This window comes from Hyaena hyaena, unplaced genomic scaffold, assembly GCF_003009895.1.
Source record: "Hyaena hyaena isolate Hyena2069 unplaced genomic scaffold, ASM300989v1 scaffold_1449, whole genome shotgun sequence".
Lineage (NCBI taxonomy): Eukaryota > Metazoa > Chordata > Mammalia > Carnivora > Hyaenidae > Hyaena > Hyaena hyaena.
In genome coordinates this window covers 83,003-99,189 of record NW_024082083.1, presented here as the reverse complement: position 1 = coordinate 99,189, position 16,187 = coordinate 83,003, and the positions used below count along the sequence as shown (strand labels likewise).

General features: G+C 37.9%; 1 protein-coding gene across 1 annotated transcript in view; it reads right to left on the bottom strand.

Moving 5' to 3' along the window:
- PPP3CA (protein phosphatase 3 catalytic subunit alpha) overlaps positions 1 to 16,187 on the bottom strand; it is a 173,524-nt gene that overhangs the window by 117,519 nt on the left and 39,818 nt on the right. The window lies entirely within an intron of this gene.

Sequence of the window (16,187 nt, the reverse complement as noted above, 5' to 3'; positions counted from 1 at the left end):
AAGTACCACCAGAAACCTGGTTAATTGCTGAGAATTCAAACTGTGAGAATTATTCACAATGACGAAGAGTCATTATCTCGGTGTCCCCTGGCTGGCTCTTGGTGCATCACCAGCCTCATCTATATTCCCCACGGGAAGCAGCAGCAGCTCTAGGGAAGGTCGGCAGCAAACAGAGAATGTGTTATGTGGAAATAGTTATTTCAGATGGATCACAAATGGGAGCCTGGTGAGAAGAGAAAAGCAGGAGCTGTGTGCACCAAGAACACTTTAAAAAGCTGTACTTAAGAGTAGAGGAATTTTTTTTTTTAAGTTTTCTTTTAAGTTGGACATTCAAATGAAAAATGGGTGTTGAGAGCTATTGTGCACTAAAGCGGCTCTCCTTTCGGTGTCAATATTTGGGGCTTTGGGCCTCTGCACCATATCATAATTACATGAAATGGGGAGAAATCAAAAGAGTAGTTAAAATAAATGGTCACATGATAGTAGTTAAAATGAATGGTCATATGACAGGTCAAGATTCTCTGGGCTCTGGTAACTTCACCTGCCACCTCTTTTGCAATTTCCTTTAGCAAGAGCTTAATAAATAATGTCTGAATGAGGCAGTCAATTATAATAATCAGCAACTAAATACTGGAAGAAGAAAGGAAGAAAGAAATGCAAGGAGAAATGGACAGAGGTCAGGAAGGAGGAAGGTGGGAAGGGAATGAGAGAGTCAAGAAGGAAAAGGAAAACAAGAGAAAACGGGAAGAAGGCAGAGAATGGCGAATATTTGTGTAAACACTTGCAGTTGGAAATAAGGATAGCAATGCTTGTAAAGACACCTTTCTACAGTTTCATATTGGCTCTCTCTGCACTCTTGGCTCTGGACATCTGCAGAATACAATCGAAGCTTAAGATTTCAGGGGACATCCCTATGATGGTGGTTCAGGGAGATCCTGAACTCATCTTCTCCCACACACATCAAATCTATAGCTACAGATGGATCATGTCCCTCTAAAATATATGTGAGAACTACATGAACTGTTCTCCATAACAAAAAATAAAAAGACCGCATGGAGACAGGTAGGAGAGGCAGAGACATGGTCATGCCAAAACCCCCGCCCTTGGCACCAGGCCCGCACTTCGCCTTGGAGGAAAAGGGGGTTGGTGCCCCACATGGGGGCATCTCAACTCCTGGGATCTGCATGGAGAGAAGAGCCCCCAGAATATCTGACTTAGAAAAACAACGGGGCTCAAGTCCAAGGGACCCTGAGCACTACAGGAAACTGAAATTCCCCATTCCCCATTTGGAGGGCTCACATGTGGTCTCACTCATCCTGAGAACCAGTTTAAAAAAAAAAAAAAAAGCAGTGTGAAAGTGCCTACAGTACATACAAAAGAGCTACATTTGCTAATTTAAAAGCATCTGGCGGAGGGAGAGCGGCCAGTTGAAATCTTCCTAGAGCCTGAATTGCTGGTGGATGCCATTTGTGCACTCTCCACCTTCCCTGAGAGCTGGAGGGCTGAGACGCTACACCCTGCTAAGACAGGCAGGAGCAAGTGGTCAGGGCACCATCTTGCTACCTTGCTGAAGCCGGAGGGTGCGAGCGGTTGGTGCACACCCCTGCTCCCTGACGGGGGCAGGTGAGTGAATGGTCATGGCACTCCTGCTCCCAGTAAGGAAAGCTAGTGCACATGTGCAGACAAGGCACTCACTTGATGCATTCCTGAAGCCTGTGGGCAAGCGTACTTAGGACACTTTCCCATCGCCTTTCTGAAGCCAGTAAAAGCATGTCCCTACCCTCTGTATACTCCATTCTCTAATTAAAGCCAGCAATTCACACAGGGCCTGGTCCTTGATCACCTGGCTCTCCTGGCCAAGGGGGCTGGAGATCGTGAGCACCATGTTGGAATGTAACAATCAGAAAGACAGTTCTTGGCAGGCCCCACCACCCCCAGGGCACTGTAGACACCTGACTGCAATATAATCCCAGGCTTCCTGTGAAAAAGGCCTATTCCCTTGGCTTAGAGCTTCAACCTGAGGAACAGGCTTCAGGTTTCCCACTCATCTAGAGGCTAAGGTGGTATTCCCAGGGAATGTAAGCAGTGAGACACCATCCTTGCACACCCCTTTGTCTTTATTACCCCTCAACAAGATCTTCCCAAAAGGAGCTTATACACTCAACTGGAGCCCTAATGTTTGCAACTTTTGTCCAAGGGACACCTCTAGACCTGGTTTGGAAACCAGAAAGGATTACAAATGCAGCCCCAGAGGACTATATATATTTGAATTCATTAAAAGGCCTGCCTGAGGGTCTGGCTTCCAATCAGCTTGAAACTAGGTGCTTAATGAGATTCCTCCACATGTTACACTGACAGGTCTTGGCATGCCCTCGACAATGATGACATAGCAAGAAAAAGTCAGACAATTTACACAGTCACAAAGGTTCAAGAGACCAACTAAGAGCTAGGGCAAGGTTAAATAAGAAGATTTGTCACCAAAACAAGGCCAGTCTTTCAAGACTGAGAGAGGTAGCTCTTCCGCCTAATACTTAGAAACAAACACAGAGAGTCAAAGCAACATGAGGAAACAGAGAAGTATGTTCCAAATGAAAATCAAGATGAAACCTAAGGAAAAAATCTTAATGAAATGGAGATAAATAATCTGTCTGTTAAAAGAGTTCAAGGGCCATAAAGATGCTTACTGAACTCAGAAGAATGGATGAACCCAGAGAGCACTTTAATAAAGAGATAGAAAATAGAAGAAAGTACTAAATAGAAGTCACAAAGCTGAAGAATACAATAACTGAACTGAACAATACACTAGAAGGGTTCAACAACAGACTGGATGAAGTAGGAGAATGGATCAATGATGTGGAACTCACAGCAACAGAACTCACCCAGATAAAGCATCCAAAAGAAAAAGAAATTTGAAAAATGGAAATCACTTAAGGGATCTATGGTGCAACATCAAGCAGAATAACATTAACATTATAGGAATCCCAGAGGAGAAGAGAGGCAAAATGGATAGAAAACTTAGTTGAAAAAATATTGGCTGAAAACTTTCCTAACCTAGAGAAGGAAAAAGACATACAGATCAATGAAGCAGAGAGATCCAAATAAGAAATACCCAACGGGAGCTACACCAACACACATTATAATTAAACTGCCAAAAGTTAAAGATACAAAGAGAAGCTTTTTAAAAAGCAATAAGAAAGAAAACCAAAGTGTTAGTTTCAAGGAAAACCCTTTAAAACTCTCGGCCACTTTCTCAGCAGAAACTTCACAGGCAAGAAGAGAATGACATGATATATTTAAAGTGCCAAAAAGCATCCAATCAAGAATATTCTAGCCAGCAAGGTTATCATTCAGAAAAGAAGAAGAAATGAGTTTCCAGACAGGCAAAAGCTAAGAAAGTTCATCACTGGACTGACAAGAAATGTTAAAAAGACTTCTTAAAGCTGAAAAGAAAAGGTACTATTTGATAGCAAGGAAATACACAGGAGTAAATACACACACACACATACACACGTAAAAATCTCACTGGAAAAGGCAAATATATAGTAAAGTTAGTGGGCTAATCATTTATAACACTAGTGAAAAGATGAAAGACAAAAACAGTAAAATTAAAATTACAGTATTTAGTTATGGGATACATGCAATTATATGTAAAAGGTGACATCAAAAACGAAAAACATGTAGAGTTTTGGAATGCCTTCAAATTTAATTTGCCATCTACTTAAAATAGACTGCTATACACATAGGATATTTGTGAACCTCATGGTAACCCCAAAACAAATACACAATAAATACACAGAAGAAAATTAAAGGGATCTAAACATAGCACCAAAGAAAGACAGAGGCACCCACTATAGGAACAACAAAATACGTAAAGCAAATACAGACCTAAAGGAAGAAACTGACAGCAATACAGTAGTAACAGGGACTTTAACATCCTACTTACATCAGAGATAGATCACAAAGACAGAAGATCAATAAGGTAACATCAGCTTTTAATAACACATTAGACCAAATGGACATAATAGATGTGTATAGAACATTCTCTCCCAAATCAGAGAATGCACAGTCTTCTCAAGTGTACATGAAACATTCTCAACAACGGATCACAATGTGATTAAGACACAAAACAAGTCTCAATAAATTCAAGATTGAAGTCATATCAAACATCTTTTCTGACCACAATGGTACGAAACTAGAAATTACAAAAAGAAAACTAGAGATATTACAAATACATAAGCGTAAAAAAAATGTTACTAAACAACTACTGAGTCATAGACAAAATCAAAGAAGAAATTTTAAAAAAATACCAAGAGACAAATGAAAACAAATACAACACAACAAAACCTATGGGATGGAGTAAACATGGTTCTAAGAGAGAAGTTTATACCAATACCTAAAGAAATAAAAGAAATGAAAAAATGAAGTGAAGAATTTTGCTTTACAACTAGAGGAGAACAAATAAAGCACAAATTTAATAGAAGTAAACAGTAAAGATTAGAGTGGAAATATGTGAAATAAAGACTTAAAAAAAACAATAGAAAAGATCAGTGAAATGAAGAGCTGGTTTATTTTAAAGATTAAAAAAATTGACAAACCTTTAGCTAGGGTCACCAAGAAACAGAACGAAACCTCAGATAAGTCAGAAACAAAAGAGAAGTTACAACTGATAACAAAGAAATACAAAAGCTCATAGAAGACTACTATGAACAATTATGTACCAACAAATTGGACAACCTAGAAGAAATGGATAAATTCCTAGAAATTTACAATCTTCCAAGACTGACTCAAGAAAAAATAGAAAATCTAAATAAACCAATTACTAGTAAGGAGACTGAATCAGTAATGAAAAAACTCCCAAAAAACAGAAGTCCAGGACCAGGTGGCTGGTGTAGAATTGACAAATTCTACCAAATATTCAAAGAAGATTTAGTATTTATACTTCTCAAACTATTCCAAAAAATTAAAGACAACCGAATACTTCCCAAATTATTCTACAAAGCTGGCATTATCCTGATACCAAAACCATTAAGAGGGTACCATAAAAAAAAAAAAAGGAAGGAAGAGAAAAGAGAAAAAGGGGGCACCCGGGTGGCTCAGTTGGTTAAATGTCTAGCTTTGGCTCAAGTCATGAATTCATGGTTCGTGGGTTCGAGACCCACGTTAGGCTCTGTGCTGACAGCTCGCAGCCTGGAGCCTGCTTTGGATTCTTGTCTCCCTCTTTCTCTACTTCTCCCCTGGTTCACACTCTGTCTCTCCCTCCCTCTCAAAAATAAATAAACATTTAAAAAAAGATTAAAAAAAAGACAGGCAGAAAGACGAAAGAGAGAAAAAGAGTAAGAGAGTGAGAGAGAAAGAGAAAGAAAAAGACAGAAAGAGAGAGAGAGAGAGAGAAAGAGAAAGAAAGAAAGGAAGGAAGAAAGAAAGGAAGGGAGGAAGGTGTTAAGGAAGGAAGGAAGGAGGGAAGGACAAATTGATTACAGGTAGGCCAATATCCCTGATGAACACAGATGTAAAAATCTTTAAGAAAATATTAGCAAACTGAATTCAACAATACATTAAAACAATCATACATCATGGACAAGTGGGATTTATTCTAAGAATGTAAGGATGGATCAACATGCAGAAATCAATCCATGTGGTACACCACATTAACAAAATGAAAAATAAAAATCAAAATGAAAAATATGATCATCTTAACAGATGCTTAAAAAGCACTTGGCAAAATTCAATATCACTTTATGTTAAAAACTCTCAATAAAATGGGTATAGAAGGAATGTACCTCAATATAATAAAGGCTATATATAACAAACCCACAGCTAATATCATACTTAATGGTGAAAAGCTCAAGCATTTTCATATAAGATCAGGAACAAAACAAGAATGGCCACTCTCCCTGCTTTTATTCAACATAGTATTGGAAGTGCAAGCTACTGCAACTAAGCAAGAAAAATAAATAAAAGACATTAAATTTGAAAGGGAAGAAGTAAAACTGTCACTATTTGCAGATGACATGATACAATATGTAGAAAATCCTAAAGATTCCACTAAAAAACTATTAGAATCTGAATAAATGAATTCAGTCAAGTTGCAAGATACATAAAGAATATACAAAACTTTGTTGCATTTCTATACACTGAAATCAAACTATAAGAAAGAGAAATCAAAAAAAGAATCCCATTAATAATAGCATCATGGGGCACCAACTTTGACTCAGGTCATGATCTCGTGGCTTGTGGGTTTGAGCCTCATGTTGGGCTCTGCACTGACAACTCACAGCCTGGAGCCTGCTTCAGATTCCGTGTCTCCCTTTCTACCTCTCCCTCACTTGCTCAATCTCTCTCTCTCTCAAAAATAAATAAACATTAAAAAGTTAAAAGTAATAATAATTGCATCAAAAAAGAATAAAATACCTAGGGATTATTTTAACCAAGGAGGTGAAAGAACAGTACACTGAAAACTATATAAGACATTGATGAAAGAAATTTAAAATGGCACAAGGAAATGAAAAGATATTCTATTTTCACGGATCAAAAGAACAATATTGTTAAATGTCCATACTACCCAAAGCAATCTAGAGAATCTATGCAATCCTTATGAAAATTCTGATGACATTTTTTACAGAACTGTAGCAAATAATTCTAAAATCTGAATGGCCAAAACAATCTTGAGAAAGAACAAAGCCAGAAGTATCACACTTCCTGATTTCAAACTATACTACAAAGCTATAGTAATCAAAACAGTATTGTTTTTGATTTATCTGGCATAAACAGACTTACAGATCAACAGAACAGAATAGAGAGCCCCACAACAAACCCATGTATATATAGTTAATTAATTTAGGAGGCAAGAATACACAATGGGGAAAAGACAGTTGCTATAACTAGACCACTATCTTACATCATATACAAAAATTAACTCAAAATGGATTAAAAACCTCAATGTAAGAGTGAAAACCATAAAACACCCAGAAGAAAACATAGGTAATAAGCTCCTTGATATTAGTCTTAGTGATATATTTTTGCATCTGACTCCAAAGGCAAGGGAAAAAAAGCAAAAATAAACAAATGGGACTACATCAAACTAAAAAGCTACTGCACAGTGAAGGAAACCATTAACAAAAACAAAAAGACAAACTATTGAATGGGAGAAGATTTTGCAAATCACATAGACAATAAGGGGCTAATACTTAAAATATATAAAGAACTCATACATATCAAAAACAAACAAACCAAAACAAATAATCCAATTAAAACATGGGCAGAGAATCTGAACGAATATATTTCCAAAGAAGACATATAGATAACCAACATGAAAATGGAAAAGATGCTCAACATCACTAAAAGCATCAAAGAAATACAAATCAAAACCACAGTGAGATATCACCTCACACCTGACCTGACAGAATGACTATTAATGAAATGAGAGAAAAATAACAAGTGTTGGTGAGGACGTGGAGAAAAGAGAACCCTCGTGCACTGTTGGTAGGAATGTAATTGGCATAGGCACTATAGAAAACAGTATGGAGGTTCCACAAAAAATTTAAAAAAAGAACTACCTTATGATTCAGTAATTCACTACTGGGTATCTATTGGGAATAAAACAAAAACACTAGTTCAAAAAGACATGGACACTACGGTGTTCATTGCAGCATTATTTATAATAGCTAAGATATGGAAACAATCTGTGTTCCTTGATAAATGAATAAGATACACACACACACACACACACACACACACACACACTCAGTGGAATACTACTCAGCCATATAAAAGAATGAAATCTTGCCATTTGTAGCAATATTGATGGACCTTAAGCATGTTATGCTAAGTGACATAAGTCAGACAGAGAAAGACTGTAAGACTTCACTTATATGTAAAATCTGAAAAACTGAACAAACAAAATAAGACTCAGATACACAGATACAGAGAAGAAACTGATGGTTGTCAGAGAGGACAGGAGACTAGGGTGGACAAAATAGGTGAAAGCAATCGAGAAGTATAAACTTCCAATTATAAAACAAATAAGTCATGGAGATGTACTATGCTGCATGGAGAATATATACTTAATAATCCGGTATCAGCTTATCATGGTGACAGATGATAATTAATATTGTTACACTTTGTTGTGGTGATCATTTTGTAATGCATACAAATGTCAAATCATGATGTCATAACCCTGAAACCAATATATTACTGCATCAATTATACCTCAATAAAATAAAAATAATTAAATACTCAAACCTGTTGCTCTCTAAATAAATTGCAATTTGCTAAACAGAGTAAAAACTTTGTTATTCAAATGTTTGAGGCAATGGAGAAAACAAATTAGTTAAAGCATTCAACTTAAATCATCAGCTAAGAGTTTTTTCACATCTAGAAATCTTTGCTAAGTATTTTTAATCAGTCTCATCCATTTTATTTCATCTGCACGCTATTTATAATGCATACTCCATTCTGTGAATGAAAAATGAGAATGAGAAAAACTCAGGCTTAATGTGGTGAAGAAATTTAAATCATGATAACAAGAGCTGGTTTAGCTTACTCTGGGGTTTACCTCATTTAATCCTCACAATTCCCTAAGGAAGGTATTATTATTAACTCCACTATGTTGATGAGGAAACCGAGGCTCAAAGAGTTTAGATGACTGTCCTAAATTCCTAAGGCTAGCAAGTCATGCAGCAGACTGAGATACTAAATAGTCCTGTTAGCCTGGCCCCAAGGCCCAGGGATTGCTCATAAGGAGAGGAAAACTGGAGCTACAACACAGGCATCCTGATTCAGAAGTCAGTGCCCTTCACTCTTACCACAGTGACCCAAGTATGTACTCCTGAGTGGTTTCCTCCCTCTCCTCCTCGCCCACATCACACACTGACCTGCCCCTCCCACCCAGGCTAAGAACACAGCCTGCCCCAGATCTACCTTACATCTGAAGAGATCAGGGATTTTCCAGTAATTCAACCCTTCCTCACAAGAGACAGATTTAGTTTATGATAGGCTTTTTACCAGAAGGTTTTTTTCTTTTCTCCTCTCTCTCTCTTTTTTTTTTTTTTAACTCAGTGAACAGGACTGGCCTTCTTTCTAATGTCAACAGAAAGACAGTTTTGTTTATTAATGGTCAATAATGGTTTTAATGACCAACTGTTTTTTTTATTAAGTAAAATGGATTCAAAAAAAAAAAATCCACAACACCTCTAGCCTTAAAAACTATTCCTACACTATGTGCTGTATTGTCACCGCTTTAAAAATTCACAGAACAAAACTTAATCTTCTTGTAGGACCGCAACATTCCAGAAATAAATCTTTCAAAACCATACGTTTAGGGATGTAGGACTAATTCTAAAATAGGTATCAACCAGGACTGCCTCTTTCAGCATTACTCCAGATACCTGAAATATATACATCAAAACCATCTCTGCACAGAAATGGGGCCACTGCTAGGGGCAGTGTTATTCTTAGAGTTATAGATATTGGAACTATCTACAAAGTAATTCTGTCTGGTTCTTATTGAGAATAGCCTAATGGAAATACATATTCATGCATGAATCATCACAAAAATCATGATAGGACCAAGTGACAAGTACCTTTGGAAAGTAGTGAAAAAAAAAACAACCCATAAAAATAGGACGCAGAATAGAAAAGCACGGCTGGTGCACATCTGCTCCAGTCCACACTCTATTTTGAACTGCTGTGTGCTCTACAATTTAATAGTGTGGTAAATATAAACCTATATAGCAATTGCAATGATGAAGTACCCAACAAAATTCAGAAGTCCCTGTATTTATTTCTTCATGGAAACCCCATTGGCAAAGGTCATTAATAATAAATACTTCTAATCCTTACAAACAAGGTTTGGCTCATTGTATACAAATAACTTATTCTTTCTGCCCCAAGTTTTTTTGTTTTTCTGGTCCCCCTCCCACAGACTTATTGAGGTATCACTGTCAAATAAAAATCATACTTATTTAAGAGGTATGCTGTGATGTTAACCCAAATCTTTCATCTCGAGAAGCAGGAGAATGGCCAACATGATTTATCCAGTCTCTTCCAAGTTTAATAGTCTCCCAATCTGGCCAAAAAATAATATCCCCTAATTTCTGTATAAATGAGGAGTCATATTATGTTAATGCAAAAAGAGATCTCAGCATAATGATGGTGAATTTTTTAGAAGCAACGTATGTCTTGCAACATAATTATTGCCTTTCCTGTTTGTTTCTGAAAAGCCAGGTTCGGGTTTTGCTGAAAAAAAGTACATCAACCTTGGCTGTAAACACCTTGAACTGCTCTGCTGTAGACAAAGATGGTGGCATACTTTTGATTTTCATAAATCAAGAGACATTCCTGCTTTTGTATTCCCAGAGTTTATCTGTTCTTTAAAAATATGTTTAAAAGTAGAAAAAGGAAGGTATTCTTTATAATATGCATGTGAGTCAAAGTATCCACATGGACAATAAGGGGACAGATTTTAGAAATACAGAGAAAAATGAGCTCAGGAAATTTAGATATGCTACCATGAAGAGCAAATGTGAATCCTTGTTGAAGTTCAGAATAATGACTCATTTTGAGAGTTTCTTTTTCTCTCTTACAAAAAGAAATGTAACCTTTTTATTGATTATTTGAACACGCCCTCCACCCCCGCCCCACAGTCACAATGAATTCAATCATCCATGAGTCTTTTCACTGGGTGCTAGAATATGGTATAATACATTATACATTTTCTCGGGCTATAATTTTGGTATTTAATGAAACCAAACAGATTGCCTTAGAGTTGCTATGGGAACATTTATCAGATGGAAAGGGGCTGGCAGTAAGCAATCTGCTGCCAAATGGGAAAGAATTCATTAGCTCTAGGAGACTGGCACTCCCAAGAATCATTTAAATATAGACATTAAAGGAAAATGTTCAGTTGACAATTTGGTTACACAATCCTAAAATCTCTTTTAACACATAAAGGTGAGAGCTGTGTAGATCCTGCAATAGTTGGTAAGGGATTCTGAACAAATTCAACTACAGCTGCAAATTTCTGAAGAATCTCAGAAAAGGGACAGATGGAGTTGGTTTGTAAGAGAAAATTCACTTGCTCCTGAGTGAATGGGGAAGCCACTGTCTTCACCAGCACACCATTATAGGGGTTGCTCCAAAGCAGGCAGGCTGATATCTTTTTTTCCTCAAAGTAGTCTGTAAATGACTTGGCTACACATGCATTCTGCAGGAAAATTTTACCTTTCCTAACCATACTTCTTAAAAAAAAAATAAAGTGAAATGTATCAGTTAGCTAAAGTGATACCAGTAATCTATTCCTTTGATGGTATGTACAAAATAAATGGGACACCCTCCTCAACTCTTGAAAATTGAGTCTCGTCAATCAATGTACTCAAATATAGAGCATTCACGGACACACACACATGCACACAACTTTACATACAGTCTATGATATCTTGTCCCCAGGACTACAATATCTCACCAGTAAATTTGACTCTTCCTCTCTCTTTGAAAACATTCACTTTTCACTTCTTCCTTTTGCAAATGAACACACCTTTGACAAACATTTTGTCAGTCAGCACTCATTACCGCCCCCCTCTATTCTCTCCCTGTAATACGGGGGTTGGAAGCCTAAGAACCATATTTTTCATATTCTCTGGTCATTATGTTTCTCTGGAGAAGGCTTAGATTCTGCCAGTGAGATGTACTCATGTGATGTGCAAAAGTGAAGGAGAGTAGAAGAAATTCTTGCCTGGCACCTGACATGGCTACTGACCATGGGCTTTGCCAAATGATTTCCAGTGACTGACAATTCCATGTTCTACTACCAGTCACTAGCCGAGGGGCACTGGAGCCTTTATAGCTTCCTCAGGGTTTTCCTTCATTTACGGATAGCACCAATAGTTTCCGAGACCCTTTTGCAGTGTCTGTAGGGCAAGGAACAGCAGCAGCAGCAACAACAAAAGCCTCTGATACTCTACCCCTCCCAACAATTTTGTAGGTACTTAATCCATTATATTAAACTATTTCTTGATTTGAAATATTTAATAGTTCCACTTCCTGCCCTGAACCCTTCTCCCAAGAAAAATGAGTGATATGGATCTATCCCACTGTAGGATGTATTGTAGTTCAAAAGTTAGGGTTGCTGGCTTTTCGGAGAGACCTCACAAAAGCATGTAATGGAAGCACGTGTGGTCCCTGAACTTGTCTGGTGAGGGCTTTAGAGAGGACACATTATGCTCTCATCCTCGCTTATTCCTACCCTTCCTACAAGGATTAAATGACCTTCTGGAAAAGGTGTGTCTATTCTTATGCTCACTCTCCTTCTCTCTCCTTGCATTTGTGAAAGGCCTGGGCCAGGTTGTGGAAGCCCAGCACCAGCCATCAGGATATACACCGTGTTCTCCATTCTCCTCTCTTTCTTTTTCTGCTTTGTCTCCGGGTAAGTATACTCTACCTTAAAGATTCTGGTTGAATTCAGGAATGGACACAGGTAAAGCAGATCTTACACTGTTTTAAAGTCTACTTAGGGACTCCGGAAAGAATTCTCCATTGGGTTTGGCCTCGCACTTCAGGCACCATACTAGGTTTTGGCTAAAGGCTTTGCTTGGAGCTACTTATCATAAATAGATTTCTCTCAGGGCACCTGAGTGGCTCAGTTGGTTAGGTGTCTGACTCTTGTTTTCAGCTCATGTCATGAACTCAAGGTTCCGTGGTTTGAGCTCCGTGTCTGGCTCTGTGCTGACAGCATGGAGCCCGCTTGGGATTTTCTTGCTCCTTCTCTCTCTGCCCCTCTCCTCCTTGTGCTCTCTTCTCTCTCAAACTTAAAAAAATTAAAAATAGATAGATAGATAGATGATAGATAGATAGATAGATAGATAGATAGATAGATAGATTCCTCTCATGTTCTCAGGTAAAAGTTGATAGGTGACTTGCTTATGGTATTTGTCATTCCACATCTAGGCTATCATTCTCTCTGCCTAGAAATATCTCTGAAACTCATACTGACACAGCTGGGGACAAAATATTGATTAAAAAGTGGCTCTTTTTATTTTTAGTGTCCCCTATAATTTAATTTAAATTCAGGGTTAAAATATATTCCAGTTTCCATTTTACCAAAACAGATGAAATAAAAGCAAAGTAACTTGGGATTTTTATTTTTATGGTAACAAATGCCTAAGACATTACTAGAAGAATAAGTAATCAAGTCTAGTATTCCTCAGCTTTGTTCTCTCAGTCATGTTTGCCTCCTTGCTACTACATGAACACTCGGCCATTCTTGTGTCCTGTAGCCATCGTCTAGCTGTTCACTCCTTCCCCAGATCTCCTGGGCCACGTCCTCACCCTCTACAAGTCTGCTCAAATCCCAGCATCTCAATGGGGCCTACTGTGACCCCCCTACTTTAGAATGCCACCCACTCTCCCCCTAATGAGAGTCCACTCTGTTTTTTCTACTTTGGTACTGCTTATCACTTTCTAATTTGCTCATCTATACTTTATTGCATTTACTGTTTACATTTTGTCTCCTACTGATAAGACAGGAAGGACCTTGGAGTGGTTTAGCTATCCCATTCCTTATTCCACATTTCTCTTTGCAGAAGGGCAAGATCTTTCCATAAACACCTCAGATTTTGGATTCAACAATAAGCAGTAATGCCATTCGTTAATAGAGACTAAGTAGTCAGTCACCATGCAAACAGTAAAATACCTGCAGTGACAGTTTGTTATCTACATGATCATCGTCCAAGCAGCTGCCGAAACAACGGACCAACACCCACCCTTTAATGTGCTTCATGCAAGTTCTTATCCTTTCATCCAGTCAGTTGTAATCCTCAACTTTTCAAAATCTGATCTCAAACCCTTTACTCCTTTTGCTTTACCCCAAAATAAGGAGAAAGATCCTCAAACATCTGAAACTGCTTCCATCTTTGATGTCTGTTGTAGGCTATCGAAATATTATAAAACTTTTATTGTACATCAACAAAATGTACCTAATCTTAAGATTACCAGCCAGAAACAAGCACACAGCAGCCCTAGATGAGACAGCGGGCATTTTAAAATTAAAATAAAAGGAATTTACCAAGCAACATTACTGAGATATACTCAAATTGGCATTAGTTTTTACTGGTGGTGACAGCCAGACCATAGACAAAGACACATAAAAATTTCTACACAACAACAACAACAAAATGATTCTGATGTTAAATAAGACTCACCTCACCTGGTTAATTAAGAGAAAGGCAGATGGACGGTGTAATGATGGAATGAGCAATGGTAGAAGACTGCAAACTTGCTAAATTAGTTAAGTAAAATTTCAAGACAGGGGATGCTGAGGATACAAGTGGGTAGAAGCTGGAACACATCCTCCTTTTAGTAGATTTCAAACAAAAATGAACTTCAATTTGCATGCACGTTCTGACTCAGAAGTATTTTAGGATGAGGCATACACAACCACCATTTGGACAACTCAACAAACTTGTAGACAAAGAAATTCTTCTCACCACAGGTAATCAAACACCAGCATATTTTCTTCCAGATCAGTCAAGTTTCATCAGTTAGATTTTCCTTTCACCTTAACCAATTGTTACCTCAGCTTTTCTGAACTAGACAATCCAATGGTGTCTCATAACCCATTTTTGTGCCAAGGCGATATACAATTGCCCCGTTAGAGCAGTACAGTGCACCGTTCCTTGAATCGAACAAAGTAGATTTCCATCATGCAAAATTCAGTCTCAACACAGATATTCCATGTTTATTTATCTTAGCCAATTCCTTTTGCTTCCTAAGGCTATTTTTCCCTGAACACTCTCCCTCCTCCAGAGAAGAACTAAAAAAGAAAAGAACATTTCCTGAATTCAGTTTCTCATTGCCTAAATCATATTTGCAAGTGGCATGCTATGTGGCAAGCCATGTGTCATGCCTTGCCACTATGCGTCCCCACTGGGCAGTTTATTTCTGCGGAAACTATCTTCTGTTATTTTGGATTTTCAAATGGACTGTTCCCTTCTATTAAGCCGATCATCAGGAAGTACCCAGCCCATCATTTAAAAGATGGATTGGAAAAAAAAAAAAAAAAGGATAAAAAAAGATCTTCCCCCTAAGGATTCTTTAAAAAAAAAGTTTTTATTATTTTTTAGAGAGAGAGACAGAAACAGAGAACGGCCAGAGAGAGAGACACAGAATCTGAAACAGGCTCCAGGCTCCAAGCTGACAGCACAGAGCCTCAAGTGGGGCTCAATCTCACAAACTGTGAGATCATGACCTGAGCCGAAGTCGGAAGCTTAACCGACTGAGCCACCCAGGCGCACCTGGATTCTTAAGCAACATTAATAATCCAAGCACATTTATTGACTGCTATTTACATTTTGTATTTCCTAGAGTACATTAAGATATTCGAGAGCCTGTGACATCATGTCCAAGCCAAAGCAATATGTATTACTGACCTTGTACTGCTGATGCTAATAAGACCTAGATGACTAGAGAACAATAAGACAATTTGAAAAACCAAAATAATAACACATGGCCAGTCTCTCGCTTTTTCCTGCCTCTCCTTTCCAATTCTAATTGCAACTGACCATTTTAACCTGAATTCAGGAGAAAATTAGGTGAGAAATGATTTGCCTTAAGTTAAACTCCACAATTCTATGCTTTCAACTGAATCTGTTATTTGGAGTTTCATTAATTGAAGAAAGTAAGACAATTACTTAAGTGTATGTCTGTAGGAGAAATCACTTGTTAGGCTCTATGGGTGGCCGTTATTATGTTGGTCTGAGGAGCCACACTCTTTACTGGATGACACAGATAATGATTCTTGGCATCACTGTAGTGGCTCTTGGTTAAGGTACCTCAAGAACCAGCTGCTTCTGGATGTACCTGAAGCAGCACGTTTTTGGGGGGTGAATCTCAGCCACATGGTTACAAGACAAACAGTTTTGTTCAGTGAGACAGCTGTAGTATCAAGCATCTAAAAAGGGCTTAGCAAATATGTAAATCACTATTAGCTGAGTGAACAAGTATTTACCAAGTGCCAAATATATTCCAGATACTGTTCTAGAAACTGAGAGTAATGTGATGGAAAAAAAAAATATTACTGCTTTCTATGAGCTTACATTCTAGTGAGAAAGACATAATAGATTAAAAAAAAAACAACAACAACACTGAGCTACAAAGTGCTTCATTGGATGATAAGTGCAAAAAGAGAAGATAAA